The sequence below is a fragment of the Furipterus horrens genome, unplaced genomic scaffold (assembly GCF_987537825.1).
Source record: "Furipterus horrens unplaced genomic scaffold, mFurHor1.1.pri manual_scaffold_9, whole genome shotgun sequence".
In the NCBI taxonomy this organism is placed as follows: domain Eukaryota; kingdom Metazoa; phylum Chordata; class Mammalia; order Chiroptera; family Furipteridae; genus Furipterus; species Furipterus horrens.
The window spans coordinates 16,621,348-16,638,866 of NW_028327179.1; the positions used below are offsets into that span (position 1 = coordinate 16,621,348).

The window sequence follows — 17,519 nt, forward strand, 5'->3', positions numbered from 1 at the left end:
ATTGGGTAGCCATATTGGAAATATGCCCTTCATACAATCAGAGGCTGCTTGAATTATTGTATGCCAAGTACATTACATACCATATTTTATTTAATCCTCAGAGAAATATAGTATTTTTATCCTCAGTTCACCTATGACAAAACCAAGGCTTGATAAATCAAGAAAATGGCAAAGATTATGCATCTAGGAAATAACAGAGCCTAAATTCAAGATTCTTGTTTGAAATCAAAGCTCTTTATCTGACACCAGTTTTTCAATAAATAGTTATTGGATTAAATATTGTGTTAAATAACCCAGGAAAACTAGATCCTAGGCCCAGTTTTGACCAAACTAGCTATGTGAACATGGCAATAATATTAATAAACACAGCTCTTTCTATAATGTATTTTTAAAAATCTCTATCATCTAGTTCCTCCATTGTTGCACCTATACTGTTGAAAGATGAAATTAAATAATCTCTAAGGTATCTTCTAAGGCTAAAACTGTATGAGGCTAAATGACAAAATCATTAACAGGTATTGATTAAGACACATTTATTATAATATGGCCTCTACCAAAGATAAGACAGGAAAAAAAATCCCTATTCTCAAGGATCCAATAATCTAAAACAAATACCAATAAGTCACAAATATAAAAGACTAAACATATAAACAAATGTATGACATACTTTTAAAATCTACTGAATGCTATATGCACCAATAAAAATAAATACGATATAATTCAAAATTATAATTATAACACAAAACATGTAAATTATAATTCAACTTTCAATTATACATTGGCAAATTGCCTTGTCTTTCACAAATGAGATGATAAACTCCATGAAGGCAAAATACTTCGATTTCTTTTCTTTTCTTTTTTTGTGGGGGGGTTTGCTCCTCACAATTATACACCTCCCATCAAACAGTCATTTAAAAATATTTGTTGCCTGGTCAAATGAATTAATGAATAAATGAACTGGGGGTGGGCGTGGGGGTGGGAGTGGAGCAGTAGCCACCAGATAGGCCAGCTTTGCCCGGCACACGCCCTCCCGACTGCCCAGATGCCCAAGAGCAAGGGCAGCTCAGCCAAAGGAGGAGCTCAAGGGGAAGTCGGGGGAGGCTGCGAGCTAAACCTGCTCCTGCAAAAACAGAAACAAAACCAAAAAGTGGCAGCAGGAAAGGTTCAATCTTCAGATAAAAGAATGAAACAAAAGGGAAGAGGAGAGCAAAGAGAAAACAATCCAAAGTGTCTAACCAAGAAACTGAGGATTAACCTGCAGAAAATGCAGGAACTGATAATGAGGCGAGTCCAGCCTTTGAGGAAGCAGGAGAGAAAGAAACTAAGTCTGATTAATATCATATACCATGTCTTATCAATGGTTTCTATCTCCCTTTTTGTAAAATCCAGAGGAATGTTTTTATCAACTATTTTGTAAATAAGTTTTCAGTAAAAGACTTTTAATAAGAAAGGAATCCTACCTCATCTCATTTTTTAAGTGTGAATGCTTTTTTAAAAAAGAGGTGAAATCATTTGCTTGCCTGTTTTTGCTAAACCAGAAAATAGTGAAATATTGAATTATGAGAGGCTTTGACTATCTTGGGTATCAGCTAAACATTCCACAGACTTGGGGGTAATAGTTTTTATACCCTATAATAAAAGCATACTAAAAGGCAATTTGGAGTCACAGTTGTGCGCATAATGTTCGAACATTTTAAATTAATTCTACTTCATGTTATATTTTTTGGTAGACTTCTCCCTAAAGAAAACTACTCCTTGATTTGCCTCTCCCATCAGAATTGTGTCCTTTGTCGTGTAGTAGTCCAGTTTTTCTCATAATGTTGTTAATTTGCTGTGAAAGATTGAAATTTTGGATATGTATTACATATGATACTATATCATGGATTAGTGGGACTTATACTGTAACAGCTTATTAGTATTTGACGATACTGCCACTTGGTATTCTCACAAGGAAAATTTGCCTCCAGATTTTGAGCTGGAAAGTCAATGGAATAATTGTTCAGAAAAGAACCACGATCACAGGGCTTTTTAGATTTTCAGTACATACATTAATAATTGTGTATAAACTGAAATGTCTATCTACTGATCTTCCAAATAACCAACAGAATCTCAATTATGAAAGAAAAAAAAGAAACAGACAAGATTCTTGATATCTCAATTCAGTGCGCCTTAGGACCTAATGCAACAACAACAAAAAATAGCCAATAAAAGTATGAATTGTTGATGTCAGTGGATACAGGTTAAGAGATTGAGCTTTACATCTGTTCATTTACTTACACAGGGAAATAAGAATACCAACTTCGGCAGTTAGTGCTTCTGTGACAAAATATCATAGACTGGGTGGTCTAGAAAACAAACACACACTTCTCATGGTTCTGGAGGCTGGCAGATTTGGTTCTTAATTAATGCCCTCACTTAAACTGAAACACACCTTCCTCCTTCTTCAGAGTACTCTTAGACATCGAAGACATTTTAAAATATAGAAAACCCTTCAAAACTAAGCAAATGGATATAGGCTTTTCAGACTATTAGTTTCTCACTGACTCACAAGGGATTATTTGTTTGCAAAGATCGGGTTTGATTTGGATGGCCATAAACGGGGTTTGCTGAAAGCAGGTGACCTGCGAACGGCAGCTGTGAAGAGAAATAGATATTATGTACCTATCTGATTCTTCGTGCTTATTAACAGAAAATGCATGGATGTCATTAAAAATAGTTAAGAACACATTTGGGGGCCAGTTGTTAAGTCTTCATTCCTTTACTTTTCACAGTTTACCATCACACAGCCAGTAACCTTAGGTTGCAGGGATGAAGTCAAGTTTGAAGGCGGTATTCCAAGAAGGTACCAGTCAGCTTTGTTGGGCGGTTAACAAGACTGAAACTTCACCACGTGGTACCAAAGAAAACTGAGCGTAAGGAATCCAATATCCTTCTCAATACATTCTGTAAAAATCTGAGACTCCTTGGAAACCACTACAACACCTCTTGACTGACATTCCTCCTGCTAAGGAGGTGAAAGTTCAATTCATGGCATCACTTTTTCCCCCTCTCTGGAGGTGGGGGAGACAGAGTTCTAGAAAAGGACTTCAGCAGGATGCTTTTGGGCAGAAGAACAGGAACTCCAAAATGATTGGAATAATAATCTACATTCATTCCAACCCCTCCTTATTCCACCACCTCCACAATGAAACCTGCCTTTATCTCACATGCAGAACTCCCTTTACTTTAAAGGGAACTCCATCTTTCCCAGGAATAAAAAGGCATAAGGCAATGAGGTACAGTCATGATGAAGAACGGTCCTAGAGACGTGATGTAGTACCCAGAAGTAATTCAAACTTGATAGCACTGGTTCATGTATTTCCATTTTAGATCAGAACACCAAGATGATGTCCTAATAGTGTTCCAATTCACTTCAACCTGAAATAGATTAGCAATTGGATTTTGAAAAATGTGTGCCACGCTACATTGTTAAATCACTATAAATCAAGGGATGATGAACTAACCTGATGCTAATTGTGAATATTGCTTCCAGTTCTCATTTCTTTAACAATGTAGAACTATGCTTTATTTTCAATAGCTTTTCCAATATGCTTAATTGCATATTATAACTGAAAGCTCTTTGTAAAATTCTAAAGCCTTACCTACTAAACATTCTTTCATTATTATCTACATTTAATTCCCATACAGAAAATCTTCCCACTTACTACCCTCCAATAAAACTTTAGCCATTGTCAGTTTTCCTAATATAAAGATCTTTACAAAGCCAAATAAACTACTCTCTCTTTTCCCTTTCATTCCTAGACATTTTAATCTGATAATACAACTCAGCAGGTATCCACTTTTAATAAATACTGAATGCAAAACACAGAAACATTCATTGTTAGAATATTCCTAAATCCTTTGATTGGCTAGATCCTAATACTAAAAGCATTTACAAAGGAAAAGGAGAAAGACACAATCCCATTATTACATTATTTTCTTGGCATTGAAAAAACGTTCCATGACCCACTTTATTAGCAGTTTCCCAAGTCAAGCCTATAATGATTTCTGGCCTCTGCCCTTGGGTGCTTTCCAAGGTATTTAGAGGAATATATCACCTTGACTGATATGCGATATAACTATTTAGTTCAGCTATGAAATTAACTGTTCACCCCTTAGCCTGGGGCTTAATGGGATCTGGGCTTGATATCATGGGCATTATTTAATAACTCAACACTCAACCTCTCTGCTTTATAAAGTTCAATACTTTAACAAATGCTGACCACTGGTTGTTTTGCTAAGAATGCCCTCTTTTAGCTTCCCAAAGAACATTCTTTCTATTCATTCAACAAATATTTGTTGGTATATACAATGTGGCAGGTGCTAGGTGCTAGAATATGATGGTGAACCAAATAAACCCAATAAACCCACTCCTCATGGGGCTTATGGTGAGAACCTTTCCAGAAAACTGCATAGCATTCATGTTCTTTCAAAGTTTCTATATATACCCACTGCTACATTTAGCTAGTTCTTACTCATCTGAAATTCTGGGCTGCATTCTTTTTTTTTTTTTTTTTAATAGCCATCTCAGATTGCTGTGTTTATAATACAGTTTTATATTTCCATGGGAGAAAGGCTGAAGAAATCCAAATAACTCAGCTGTTGGGAAGATGGTGTAGTATATGTGAAACAATACACCTAGGTCATGCTTTTCCCAGACAAACTAAATTTATGAGTGAGCGCTTAATTCCATGTTAATATTGCAGTGTTTGGGGATCATCATCTTGTTGCATGAGTTTGCCTCATTGTTTCTTATGAATTGGAGGTGGAAGGGAGGCAGGAGAAAATTAAGTTAGCAACTTTGTTTTAAGACATCACAAGTTATTTTTTGCTATGTATCCCCACAGTACTCAACATATAAATCTATATATTTCATATTATTTTCTATAACCTGCCTTTTCCTTTCCAATTTCCAATTCCTACCCTGTAATTTCTAAGTACACATAATTACTACTTCAGGTGTTAAATTCTACATTCAAGAGTATCTACACCCCAGCCCTCCAAAACAAAAGACATCAGCTAGCTAAATACAATTACCATATGCAATGTGCAAATTTTAGCAATAATCATGGTCTAAGAATATTCAAGCATATACACTCTCCCTCAAGGAACTGAATTAGAAGACCTAATAGTGAAGTCTAGCTTTTGCTTCAATAACTTTGACTTTAGGGTACATTTTTAATAAGTGACCGATCTCAAATGTTAGGAAACAGAGGATAGCTATAACAAGAAAAATAAGTGTTACTATGTGAATATTCACAAATTTTCACCATCCTTGTAGGGAAAATTCTCTACCTTCCTGATTCTCTGCTCAATTCATTTATTTATTAGGGAAACACATTCTTTGAACTCCAACTACCACCAGGCATTTTTCTAGGTGTTGCAGATATCATTGCAGGAAATAAAAATAACTTCCTGCCCCCATGAAGGTTACCTTCAAAAGGAAGAGACAGAGAAGCCCTCCGCCCTAGTCACCTACTCAGTCACATAGGCGAGGACCCCTGCATGGTGTTAATGTTGCTAGGCAATGCTGCCTTTGTCTTTGTTATGAATAATATACTACATTTAACATATAGTCTGATATAGCACCTTTTTTACCACTGCCTTCTACCAGTGGTGTCTAGGTAACATTTTATTGACAAAAATGTTCATACAAAAAATCATTGAGATTTAGCAAATTTTGTAAAATGGAAATAATAATGGAAGAGCATGGTATCTATTCTCGTAAGAATTATTTAAATAAAACAGATCAATTACCTCTTCAGAGGGCAACATGACAGTGATGCCATCTGATATCCAGCCTTTACCAGCTGTCTGAGTGGGCATCCATTCTGACTGATTGGTGTCTGTACTGTAACAATTGTTAAATATTCAAATATCACCCTGGAGATGCTTGCAAAATATTGGGTAAAGGTGCCCTCTGACCCAACAATTCCACTCATGAGTATAACCTACAGATACAATACTTCCACATGTAAGAAATAATATATGTAAAAGGATAGTCATTATATAATTCAATATAGCAAGGGATTGGAAATGACCTAAATATCCATCAGTAGAGGTCAAGTTGAATACATTATGGTACATCCATAGAATGTATTATTATGCAGTTCTTTAAAAGTATGAGACAACTCTTGCTGTGGCTCAGTGAATTGAGCATCAGCCTGTGAGCCAAGTGTCACTGGTTCAATTCCCAGTCAGGGCACATTACTAGGTTGCACGTCAGGTCCCCAGTTGGGGGCACGAGTGAGAGGCAACCACACAGTGGAAAAAAAAAAAGTATGAGACAACTCAGTATGTAATGATATGGAAAACTCTTAAAAGGATTGTTAAATGAAAAAAATTAAGGTGGAGAAAACTGTGCAATGTATGACTATTTGTGTATACATGTACACATACTTAGACACACACACAGTCGTAAGTACATTGGGTGTGTCTCTGGATATATAAAAAGTGGCTAATAGGTTGCCTGCAGAAAGGTGGCTAGGTAGTTAGCTACTGGATATTAGAAGGGAGGCTTACCTCTTATCTCAAGTCTCTTCACTATATTTTGAATTTTATGCTACGTGTATGTGTATATATAAGCCTGCTTATATTACTTTTTAAAAATAGATCATGTACTTTATTTTTTAATCTTTTAAAAAAAATTTTACAAAAACTTCAGGTCAAGATGGCAACATAGGTAAATACGGCTCACCTCCTCACACAACGACATCAAAATTACAACTAAAATATAGAACAACCATCACTCAGAACCATCAGAAATCGAGTTGAATGGAAGTCTGACAACTACAGAATTAAAGAACCCACATCCATCCAGACTGACAGGAGGAGATGAGGCTGGCCCCACATACACATGTGGTGGATAAAAATTTGGGAGGGATATCTCAAGAGTGAGGAATTCCAGCCATACACCAGGCCTCCAGCCCAGGGTTCCACTCAGGAAGATACGTCCCCATAACTTCTGGCTGCAAAAATCAGCAGAGATTGAGTCAATGGAAGAAACCGTTCCCCTAAAAGAACCCACACACGGACTTACTCAGACTCACTACTGCTTAGCTCTAGCACCAGGGTAGCAGCTTGAAAGGCTGCATGCAGGGAGGAACTGAAATGCTTGAAAGTAGAATACAGGGAGGAACTGAAGTGTCTGGCATCAAGGCGGGAGCTAGAGGATGGCTTTCTCCCAAACAGAAAGTCAAACAGAGGCCATTGTCCCTTTTCTGAACCTTCCCCCAACAGAGCCACAAAGCCAGCAGGCAGGTACCATATCTGAGACTCCATCAACCTAACTAATACTGTTTGCCCTACCCTGAAGGTCCCTGAGACTCCATTCCACCCAATTTACAGGTCCACAAAAGATAGGAATGGCTGGTCTTGGCTCACACTTCACAACTTCCTAAATCCTATCAAACAAGCAACAGCCAGCCTCAGTAAACCCCCAACCACCAGCCCTTGTACCTCTTGCTAAGTGACCCCAGGCCTGGCACTAGCAACAGCCAGCCTAGATTCACAGCATGGCTTCACCAGGGAATCTCCAAGTCCAGCACAAGTAGTAGGCATCTCAGATTGCTTTATAGCTCAGGCAGGGTGGCTCGTGAAAAACACAGGTGGGGGCTGACCTTGGCTTGCACCACCCAGGAAACCCCAGAGCCAGCACAACCAGTGGACAGCTACAGACCTTGTCAGAGCACCACCACCCTGCCCCCGCATAGCTGATCCTCCACAGAGGGCAGAGGTTTGTGGTCAATGGGCACAGCCAGTCCTTGCAGCTGACTGGTCTGGGTAAATCCCTCCCATTGATCTGCCAATAGCAGTTGAGGCTCAACTACAAGCAGAGGGTGTATTTAGCCCACACAAAGGGCACACCTTGATACCCAGCTTGGGTGATATGGGAGGGGGTGCTACTGCACCCTACAGGAAACCTACTATATTAGGCCGTGCTACCAAGACAGAGAGTCATAGCAGCTCTACCTGATACATAGAAACAAACACAGGGAAGCAGCCAAAATGAGGAGATAAAGAAACATGGCTCAAATGAAGGAACAGATCAAAACTCCCAAAAAAGAACTAAACAAAATGGAGATAAACAATCTATCAGATGAAGAATTCAAAACACTGGTTATAAGGATACTCAAGGAACTTAGTGAGGACCTCAATAGCATAAAAAAGATTCATCAGAAATGAAGGATACATTAATTGAAATTAAGAACAATTTTCAGGGAAACAACTGTAGAATAGATGAAGCCATGAGTCAGATCTATAATTTGGAACATAAGGAACCAAAAAACAATCAATCAGAACAACAAGAAGAAAAAAGAATCAAAAAAATGAGGATAGTATAAGCAGCCTTTGGGACAACTTCAAGAGGTCCAACATTTGCATCATAGGGGTGCAAAAAGGAGAAGAGAAAGAGCAAGAAATTAGAAATATATTTGAAAATGCAATGAAATAAAACCTTCCTAATTTGGTGAAAGAAATAAGACATGCAAGTTCAGGAAGCACAGAGTCCCCAAACAAGATGAAATCAAAGAGGCCCATACCAAGGCACATTATGATTAAAATGCTAAAGGTTAAAGCTAAAGAGAGAATTTTAAAAGCAGCAAGAGAAAAGCAGTTAGTTACTTACAGGGGAGTTCCCATAAGACCGTCATTGGACTTCTCAAAAGAAACTTTGCAGGCTAGAAGGGACTGGCAAAAAATAGTCAAAGTCATAAAAAGCAGGGACCCACAGCCAAGATTGCTCTACCCAGCAAAGCTATCATTTAGAACCAAAGGGCAGATAAAGAGCTTCCCAGACAAGAAAAAACTAAAGAAGTTCATCATCACCAAACCATTATTATGTGAAATGGTAAAGGGACTTATTTAAGAAAAAGAAGATCAAAACTATGAATAAAATGGCAAAAAATTACAAATCTACCAACAATTGAATCTAAAAACCAAACTAAGAAAACCAGAAGGAGACAGAATCATAGATACAGAGAGTGTTTTGATGGTTGCCAGATGGGAAAGGGGTGTGGAGGAATGGGTGAAGAGGTGAGGGGATTAACAATTACAAATAGATAGTTAGAGAATAGCCATGGGGATGTAAAATACAGTATAGGAAATGGAATAGCCAACGTAGTTATACACATGACCCACGGACATGAACAATGGTTGGGGATTGCCTTAAGGAGTAGAGGGTGCTGGGCAGAGGGGGGGAGCGGGAAATATTGAGACAACTGTAATAGCATAATCAATAAAATATAATTTTAAAATTTTTAAAAATTCAATTACAGTTTACATTCAATATTATTTTGTATTAGTTTCAGGTCTACAGCATAGTGGTTAGCAATGATATACTTTACAAAGTGTTCTTGCCCCTTATTTTCTTTACATCATAGAAAAATTTAATTGATTGTAGACATTAAAATGAAAGACATAAAAATCAAAAATTCTCAAGTAACTTTAATCAGAAAGTGTACCATGCATATATATTCTGTGGGTATTTTTTTCCTCTTTGTCTTATGATTCTAATAAAATCTACTAATCTGTATATTTTATATTTTCCCTTCATGTATAATTCAGAAGACTGATAAGCAGCCCACATAGAGTTTAGGACCAGTTCTCATTTGTTTTCCCTTTGGGCTCAATGTTGTTAAAAAGATTTGAAAGCTGCTTGCAAGGCCAGCATACTCCATAATAAAATCTGGTTCTTAGGGGCTCTGACTGAGTCAAGATCAGGTTCATTATTTGTCCTTTAGCACATCACTTGTCAATTCCTATTCACTGATGGACATACAAAAAATACTCAAACATGCTGAACTTGACCCTTGTTTTTCAGAAAATTCAGAACTTCTTTAGAATGCACCAAGACAGATACTTGCAATTTTTTAAAAGAAACTTGGTTCAATTATCTTAAGAAAATGTCTTTAATTTTTCACTTATTGTCAACTGTTGATGCCTATTGACATAAGTACAAATAGACTATTTTCAAAGACTGTCAGGGAAGATTTTTAATCTATAATAAACAAAGTAAAATTTGCATGTTTGCATCTCTGGAAAAGTAATGAAAATTTGTGTCAAGATAAATTTAGCATTTCACATTTGCTGGAGATTTAAATCAATGCAGATAGGACTAAATAAAACAAAAACAAATACAAGGGAAGATTCAGAAACATTGATCATGGCCAAAATACGCCCCAGCACTGTTCGGGTTTACTTCAGTAATATCTGTGGTCATTGACTAGATCAATGAAACTCATTCTTTCAAGAGCATCCAATTATAGTTTATTGTAGATTGAGCATTCTAATAAATCAGCATACTTTACATAGAATTAGACAAAGCCAACACTCAAGTTAATAACACAGCACAAAAAATCTAGGATCAAATCTAAGTACCAGAAAAATAGTCTTGTGATAAATTATTTCATTTAAGTTTGATTCATAGATGCAAACATTCCAAAGCCATGCCTTTCTGATAGATAGTTTATGGCGGCAGTATTAATAGAGTTTGATTAAGCATTTAAGAGAAGAGATCAATATACCTCTGTCATATTTACACAATAAAAAAATGGCATGTTCAGTGAGTGCAAATCAACATGCAATGAGGTACTATATTATTCAGCAAGTTAGCAGTAATATTTTTCACAACTACTGTGGTCATTTGGAAAACAGGCCTTTATAATAGAATTCAACAGCTTAGATGCAGTGGACTGAAACATGAGCAAAGTAAGAGAAATATCAGAAACAAAATAAATCAAGTTAGTTAATATTGGCTTGAGAATTTTTTTCCTTAAGAAGTCTACACTGATTACAGGTAAAGAATATTTGGTTGACAGATAAGCAAAATGCTAAAAATAACAAATGGCTTAAGAGTTTTGGGGCCACTGGTGGTAAAAAAAGAAATTCAGACATTGAACCAAATTTGCCCCAGAAAAATATGGGCTCTCTTCCAAGATGCATTAACAGTTACAGTTCCTTACAAAGTTTTATTAAAATTGAAATCTGATTTTTACCCAGACTGCTGAATGTAGACTGCCAATCCTGATCCCAAAGTAGACTGAAACACAACACGCTGATATATTTAATTCCTGATGATTTACAGCAAACATTCCCAGAAGGGAAAAGCAGCCTCTTGAAATGCATATCAAGAAGCTCACAGAAACCTCTACTGTTCCTCTATGATTGGATGCACTGGAATGCCCCTAGGAACTGAAGGGTTTGGGGTGTGAGGGTCTGGATTGAGGGATAGACATATTTTTTATTTTATTCTATTTTATTTTATTGCAATTGGTGTGGCTTTGGTATTGTTATTAAAACTTATTTTTAAGAAAATAGATAAAAAATGAAATGTCTGCTGTAATCTGTCACATGAAAATGGATAAATACAAAAGCAAGCATAAGAATATTCAGCGGGGAATTTTGAGCCTGAACAATCAAGTTTCAGGCAAATCTTATCTGGTTCATAATCTAAGCCCTTTATTATGCAAAGCTTCCGATTCAATTTTTCAATGCAAAGAAATGTATATATATATGTATATATATATATATTTTTTTTTTTTTTAAAGATTGTATTTATTTACTTTTAGAGAGAGGTAGAGGAAGGGAGAAAGACAGGGAGAAAAACATCAATGTGCAACAGAAACATAGATAGGTTGCTTCTCACATGTTTGCAGCCCATGCACATGCCCTGCCGTAAATCAAACCAGCGACCCTTTGGTTCGCAGGCCAACACTCAATCTACTGAGCCATGCCAGCCAGGGCTGTTCTTGATCCCCAAATCCAAAAGGAGTCCAATAGGGCTGTGTCATGACTAGATTGAGTCTTAAATTTAGAAGCTGGAGCGTTTAAATGGAGATTCAGAAGTGCCAGTTTACATTCTTGACCTTGCCCTGTAGAAGCAGTTAGATGGGATCAGCTACTGGTAGTAAATAAATAAGTAAATAAATAAAAATTTAAAAAGCAGTGCAGTAAAGTATAAAGATATGAACTTTGGAACTTTGGAGCCCAAGAGATTTTCATTTCACTCTGTGAACTACATCCCTAAGTGGCCTCAATATTCTCATCTCTAAAATGGGAATACTAGTCATACTTTTCTGTAGAACCATAAGAATATAATGAAAGTGTATAGAAAATTTCTATGATAATGCTCAAAAGTAGGCATTATCTAGAAAGGGCCACATGTTTTCTCAAACTATAACTCAGAGGTAGGGGAAATGGGAGTTTCATTATTTTGTCTTAAATATTCTTCTAATGAGAAGTATGTTGACCATCTTGTTTTAAAATTTGGTGATTTCAAAAATTTAAACCAATGATTCCCATCCATGGCTGTTTTTGGACTTTTACAAATGCCAATACTTTTGCTCGTTCTATACCAATGAAATCGGTATTTTAGGAGGATAGATCCCAGGCTTCAGGATCTTTTTTCTTTTTTTAGCTACTCAGTTGAATGTGAAATGTCACCAAGATGGAGAACTATTGACTTACACAGTGTTTGGGGGACACCTTTTAGTCATTTTGAATTACTATGATTTACTGAAATACTCAAGATTTATCTCTTGGGTCTGGGCACAATGGGTGCCCCAAAGTCTGATTCTGTTCATTAAGATAGGAGGAGGCAATAACTATTGGGTAGAAAGCAACACTGCCTGCCACATTTGTTAAAGATATTTCCAGGGTCCTTTAGTCTCCAAACCTGGTTTTCAAGACTATTCCTAATTCTGTTCTCTCCTGCTTTGGAACAATTAACTTCATGACATACTCTTGGAGGTAAATGTTTGCAAACATGAATTAAGAAAGAACTTGAAGTGTATCAACTTAATGTTTGCAAAATATATTCCCTACACAGTATTTTAATATCAGCGAAGGACATCTTGGCCAAAACCGTGGCAGCTGGAGCCACGTGTTTGTGTGCACGTGTGTAAGTAAACACATATAAGCACAATTTTGTCCCATTTTTTCTTTCTTCTGCTCCCATTTCCTCTGACAAAAGGCACAATGTGTTGTCTGTCGGTGGTGCAATAGTTGCTACAGAGTCATATGCATGAAGAATGGGAGTTAAAATCATAGGGCATCAGACCAGCTGTTATTCTGTCAAGCATTAGGGAAGAACGCCAATGATTTAAAAAACCTGAACAATCAATTAAAATTGATCCTGGTTTGCTGTCCATTGATTCTGTGGCTGAAACTTGGACAAGAGGCAGTGCCTCTAGGAGACAATAACTATAAAGTAGAGTTCCTCCTGCTCGTATTCCTGGCTGCTGTGGTATATTGAACTCCCTTTGTAAGTGGCAGGTACTTCAAGATGCAGATCATTTAAATGTGAAAAGTTCTTATGTGGAAAAAAAAAAAAAGAGCAGGAAAAAAAACATGTTTTCTGTGAGCCAATGCTCCAAAAATAGCCCACTCTACTAGTAATCTATCACTATTATTCACATTTTCAAAGAAAACTAGAGGTAGCATTACCAGTTGAGAACGGTATAAATTGATAGGAGCTGATATTTGACTGGATTAATGTATAACCGACATTCAGATTATTTTCCCATAAAGAGCCCATTGCTGCTGCCAATCTAGCCTTTTACCCTGATGGCTTCTTCTCTTAGGCTTAGCCCTTCCACCTCCGATGGCCCCATTCGGTGAGGACAACTTTCAGATATTCTGCTCTAACTTCTCCAAGGCACTACTTTCAGTCTCCCCGGGTTAGTCTCTGTGGAGCATCTACTGCAGGTCCTGCCTATGGCCACCACCCTTCACCTCTCCTTATAAAAGCTACTTAACATCTGGTCACTAGCTTACCTTTCATTCCAACAGAAATCATCAGTGTGATTACAGTGAAGAGTGCTTCAAATCTAGTAGGCCAGTGATTCTTGAAGTGGCTTCTCTAGACCAGCATTATCAGCATATCTGGGAATTTGATAGAAATGCACATTTTTGTGCCCCGTCTTTGATCTACTGAATCAGAAACACTAGGGATAGCCCTGCCTGGTGTGGCTCAGTGGACTGGGCATTGTCCTGCAGACTGAAAGCTTGGTGGTTCGATTCCCAGTCAGGGCACATGCCTGGGTTGCAGGCCAGACTTCCAGTTCGGGGTGCACAAGAGGCAACCACACATTGGTGTTTCTCTCCCTCTTTTTCTCCCTCCCATCCCCTCTCTCTAAAAATAAATAAATATAATCTTTAAAAAAGAAACACTAAGGATAGGCCCAGCAATCTGTGTTTTAACACATGGTCTGACAAATGCTGACAAAGGAAATCTCACCAACCCCATCTCTAGACAACCACCTTTGGACCTGCAGAGGCCACTTTAAACTTCCAAACAGGAATCAGAGAATTTAGGGACTAGAAGGAATCTTAGTAAATATAACACAATTCCCTTATTTTATAGACTAGGAAATTAAGGCACAGAGATGTTATTGTTGCTGAGGTCTTCCAAGTAGATGGTGGAAAAGCTGAGATTTAGAACCCAGGAATCCTGTCTCCTATTCAGTGTCCTTCACTACTCCATGCCGAGCCATTTGCAACCTGCCAGGGCTCAAATCTACCCTGCTGAAGGACGCTCTTATAATGAATGACAACTGTTCTTGAAGGCAGCCTAGGTATCATGATTCAAATTAAGACAGCCCTAGCCGGTGGCTCAGCTGGTTGGAGCATCATCCCGTACACCAAAAGTTGTGGGTTCGATCCCTGGTCAGGGCATGTATGAGAGGGAACTGATCAATGGTTTTCTCTCACACTGATGTTTCGCTTTCTCTCCCTTCCTCTCTCTTCAAAATCAATAAACATATTCTCAGGTGAGGATTTTTTAAACAGGAAAAAGAAATTAAGTCATAAATATTTTTAAAAAATTTTTATTTATTGATTTGAGAAAGAGAGGAAGGGGGTTGGAGAAGGTGAAGGGAACAGTGTCCATGCCTGGGTCCCACCCCTCAGAGATTGGTTCTTTTTTAAAAATCCTCCCCAAGTGACCCTAATGAGAAGCCAGCACTGAGAACCATACTGAACAAAGACCAGGGAATAAAAATATCAGCCAGTCCCTTTCAGACACATGGCTGAGAGCTCAGCTTTGCAGCCTGATCACGTCAGCCTGCGTGCCCGGCTCCACTGCTGAACGGTCAGCTCATCTTGGGCAAGTTCTATAGTCTCAATGCCTCAGCTTCCCCATCTTTAAAATGGGGATAAATAAATTTTTGTTCTTCATATGATTCTTGGGAAGATTAATTGCTTTAAGATATAAAGTACTGAGAACAGTGCGTGGCATAAAATAAGGGTGATTACTGTATCTCACAGTACCTTCTCAGAGAGAACTGCCTTTGAGACCTCTTTGACAGGTTTAGGTACTTACCTCAGGGATGCATTTTAATTATGGTTACTGCATTCTCTGAGGCAAGCAGGAGGCTATCCCTTAGCCTTCTAGGATTGTTTTAACTGATCCTCAGACTGGGTAAAAGTCCTTGCTCTCTGAACTCTGCAATCTGCCATGTGCATTGCTTGCAATACCCCCAAATATTTGCTTTCCTGTCTAAATCCTCCCACTATGCTAAGCTCTCACGGCACTCTAGGGCAAACATTATTGACAAAATCCAGAACAGGCAATGATGCAGGAAAATGAGCAGTTTAAAATCACCCATAGACTTCTTAGCTACCTGACACTCTGGAAAACACAGAATGAGAGATTGAGGGATAAATTACAGAACGTGGGCCTTCTAACGACACAGAAAGAAAATGAAGTGGGAGGAGAAAATGCCTGAGAAAAAAACACGAGTACAGGTTAGATTAGGACAGCACCAGAAGGTGTGTGTATGGGGGAGGATCGTAGAGAGTGGATGAAGTGGGTGACCGGGATCCAAAGATAAACCTATTATTCTTCACAGTACTACAAAGGGAGCAGAGTCCACTCTTCATAATTCTTAGCCAGCGGTTACTAAAAACCTGAATCTTGCACAAAATCCAGTCACCTGAATATGTTAAAATAATGCATTAAAACACTCAACCAATAATTGAATACCCATGTTTGATCATCTTAATCATGAGTGCTGTCATTGTGCTGTGATATTCAGAGGAAGGAGCAGTGCGGAGGCAGAAACCACAGAGACACTCGGTACATAAAATGCAGTTCATGCTGCAGGCTTCTCAATCAGCCAGCATATTTGTGAAGTTTTTATTTACTCATCAGCATAGAGCTTGTGTAGAAAGTAACATGGTTGCATGTGATTGGTACCCTAAGTTTCACTATCTGCTCTAACAGAATATTTAGGGAGCTACATAAAATTTCTCTTTTTTCTTTTCAGTCATACTCTAGTCCTCACCTCATCTTATGCATGAAAATATGATGTGGAAACTACAAGTTCATTGCATATACATATTTTATTTAAATAAATTTAACTTAAATCTGAGTGAAAACTGAACTATTCTTATATGAAAAAGGTAATAGTCATTAATACAAGGGATCGCCTCATATATATTTTACCATTGATCATTGTCGATTTTGTGTGTGTGTGTGTGGTTTTATATAACACTCTGTAGTATGTTAGGAAATGATCTAAGCGGGAGCAGTTTACTTTAGGGAAGGCTGGCTACACCACATGAAGGCGTAGAGCACCTCGATAGTGCCCTGTGCATCATTAGCAGGAAGCAGTACTCTGTAGAAGGATAACTAGGAAGAAAAAAATCAGATTAAATAATTAGTGTCAATTAGCTCCAGCAAAATCATTCTATAAACAATTGGTCTCCAGTGCCCTGCTTAATTACGTGAGACTTCCATGTTCCTTACCAAGCCTGCTTTGATTCATGTTGACTCTTGAGCTTCCCAGAGGTATAATTAATTATTGTCTTGTAAATAAACCCTTGGCAATTAATGGAGGCAGAAAACAATCAGTACCTTAAAAAAAAAATAGAATTCCAGGAGAGAACCTTGACTATGTAAATAACCTTTGCAGTATTTTTCAGGAGAGACTCATCATACACATAGTAAAGGGCTGGGAGTTGAAACGGAAAGCTGACAAATGAAAAAATATCCTTTCTTCTTTACATATCAGGAAAGAAAACACTTTCTACTGTGTTGCTTTTGAAAATGTTTGGTATTCACTAGACACCATTCTAATTTGGTCTCAGACCTAATTAAAATACATTTTCAAACATCCAATTTAAATACTCAAACAGGTTTTGTGTTTTTTTTTCCCCCGAGGGTATTGTAGATAGTGTATTCACAATGCACCAAAAAAAAAAAAAAAAAAAAAAGAAGAAGAAGAAGACTGAAATGAAAATAGCATTCCATTATTCGTTTAAAAGGTATGCCTTTGAAAGCTAGCACCTGGTGTTGCCAGCTCCTAAATGGCATTATAATCTCCTCCCAAGAATGGTAGATGCCAAAGAGGTTATCACCCTCCAAAAGCATAACTCAATATTTTGCACATCAGTTTCTTTCATATGTGTATTTAGGTCCTATAAGTTATTTATGTGGTATTTTTTGTCCTTAAAAGCACTATAATGTCATATGGGTGTTC

General features: G+C 37.6%; 1 pseudogene; it reads left to right on the forward strand.

Annotated features, from left to right (window-relative positions):
• Nucleotides 1–1,042: 1,042 nt before the first annotated feature.
• Nucleotides 1,043–1,335, forward strand: LOC150001355 (non-histone chromosomal protein HMG-14 pseudogene; annotated as a pseudogene).
• Nucleotides 1,336–17,519: the final 16,184 nt, after the last annotated feature.